Here is a 2,948-nt window from a genome sequence, read left to right as displayed (position 1 = left end):
TTTAACCCCCGACGCAAAAACGACGGGGTGTTATGTTATAAGTGTGACGTGTCTGTCTGTTTGTCTGTCTGTCTGTGGCATCGTAGCTCCCGAACGGATGAACCGATTTAGATTTAGTTTTTTTGTCTGAAAGCTGAGTTAATCGGGAGTGTTCTTAGCAATCCTTCTTAGCAATGTTTCATGAAAATCGGTCTACTATGTCACGGTCAGGGGTTTTTTCAAAATTTTAATTTTGTGGTTAGGTTATATTACATTTATTGGTTTCTTCATTGTAAAATCGTGTAGGATCAGTATTTTTGTTAGTTTTTATGGGCAGTTTTTGCAAGGTTCACAATTTGTTCACATTTTGTTAGCATTTACTCACTATAACTGCCATCTTGTGGTGAGTAGCAGAACTAATCGTTAGTGTCTCGCAGTACCTGGTTTCGCACAAAGATTTAATGTTCAACAGATGGCGTTTGGCTGTATTCATATCTTTGATACTGACTCTACCATCGATTAAGAGTAATAACCTAACCACAAAATTTAAATTTTGAAAACCCAAAAAAAACCCCCGACCGCGACATAGTAGACCGATTTTCATGAAACATGGCTAAGAACACTCCCGACTAACTCAGCTTTCAGACAAAAACAACGAAATCTAAATCGGTTCATCCGTTCGGGAGCTACGATGCCACAGACAGACACACACACAGACAGACAAACAGACAGACAGACAGACACGTCAAACTTATAACACCCCGTCGTTTTTGCGTCGGGGGTTAAAAAGGCCGTACGTACGTACAAAACCGTACGTACTAATTAGGATGAAAGCAGGGGCGGCTCACTCCGCGATTCTATCGCCGCGCTACAAGTACATGCCGGCAGCCGCGAGTTCGCGGCCCGTTCACTAGTGACGACCTTCACGCGGCGCAATAGAATTCAATGTCGGCTGCTCGCGTGCGGTCCGTTTCTTAATGTAGGTAAGAATTTAGAATGGCGGCATTTTGTGAATATCAAAGGAGTGAGCCTTCTGTACTTGTACTATTATATATTCTGTGGTGAAAGTAAATGAAAAGACGTATTAGGTCAAAATAATTTACTGCGATATATTAGAAATAATTGTGATACAGTATTCTCAACCACTTTCAACTGAATTTAAGATGAAAAGTATACATATATTAAGTCAAATGTCAAAAATTCGGAACACTCAAAATCTCATATGACACTTTTTTTAATACCACGTCGGTGGCAAACAGGCATAAGAACACCGTAACCTATGGACACCTGCAACTCAAGGGGTGTCACATGCGCGTTGCCGACCCATTAGCAACTTCAACAATAGAGATTTTTGAGAACGGAATGAATAATATAGCCTTTATTTAAAATTATCTAAATCTATTCAATAATCATACTAAATTATTTATAATATTACAATAACTATAAAACTAGATGTCATATTTATAGATTAATGATTCTAGTGTATACCGGGTGCCCGGTAATTAATGGACAACCTTTTAACCACCAAGAGGGCACCTTATACTGGTCCAGAAAATCGACATTAAGGTTTAGTAAAAGTCGCCTGGTTTTCGAGATTTTCACACTTTTTAAAAATTTAAGTAGTATTAAAATTTTGAAAAGTGTGAAAATCTCGAAAACCAAGCGACTTTTACTAAATCTTAAAGTCGATTTTCTGGACCAGTATAAGGTCCCCTGTTGGTGGTTAAAAGGTCGTCCATTAATTACCGGGCACCCTGTATATTACTACTATTAGGTATAAACATGAACAAATTATTAAGTTAAGTAACTCTGAGAACAAAGAAGATAAACCTTACAGTTGGTTAATCTATATCAAAGAGAATCTAGGATATAGCATGGAGGAATAAGTAAAAGAAGAGTTGTAACTCCATACAACAGTAAATGCGGGTTATTTGTATAGACATAGTTAAGCGACATCTAGTAAATTATCAGTACTGCTTAGAGATGGACCGAATATTCGGTAAATATTCGGTATTCGGCATATTCGTCAAGTTTTTCAATGTTCGTATTCGGCCGAATAGTTCGGTTATATTGCCGAATATTTACCGAATAAACAAAGTGAATAAATAGCGTAAGTTGTTTCGTAATTCATCGGATAATTACATCCTAATTCAGCATTCTAAGGGACCACCAAAGGGAGTTAAAAAAGCGTTAAAATATACCTACAATAATTAATTTAATTATGTAAAAAAGCAAAATAACGTAGCTTAAAATACAAAAACCAAAATTTTCTTGTGCACTAATTTGTAGGAACATTAAGAGCCTTAGTATCCATTACTTACTTACCAATCAATGAAAAGTGGATTTAAAATATGGCAGAATTGAATATTCGGCCGAATGTTCGGTTCGGTAACAGCTGAACCGAATGTTCGGCCGAATATTCGTATTCGGCAAAGTCCGTATTCGGCCCATCTCTAGACTGCTACTTGTCAATAGATGTCGCAACGAACGAAAAGTCTAATGCTCACCAATTTTTAGCTAACATTACAATAGTATTGATCAGTATTCTGTTTTCAATTCCTTCTGCTTGTAATACAAGTTGTAAACTGTTCTAATATTACATTTTTGGCAGACGAGACACAGTTGCCACCTAGTATCGAGCAGTGGTACCAAAGAGGATCGAGTATTAAAGAGAGTTACTGTCAAAGTAAAATGTGTAATCACAGTGCATAGACTGCCATCTCTGACAATTTGGCCCATATTCTGAGCTTGATATGTTTTAAAATGTCAAATATTAATATTAGCGCCATCTAGCCGAGCGTACCCCAAAGGTGTATCGCCATCTAGCTCACCGTACCTTTTTTGTATGGTTTTGGGGTACGTTTTTTTCATAGACTTTAAATATCTGTCTATACTTTGGTGGTACTGATAATTCACGCTATTTGACCCGTGATTGTCGCTAGAAATCACTTAACTACAAATAACCCGCA

The sequence above is a fragment of the Leguminivora glycinivorella genome, chromosome 27 (genome assembly GCF_023078275.1).
Source record: "Leguminivora glycinivorella isolate SPB_JAAS2020 chromosome 27, LegGlyc_1.1, whole genome shotgun sequence".
NCBI classification, from domain to species: domain Eukaryota; kingdom Metazoa; phylum Arthropoda; class Insecta; order Lepidoptera; family Tortricidae; genus Leguminivora; species Leguminivora glycinivorella.
Note: the sequence above shows the minus strand (reverse complement) of the source record.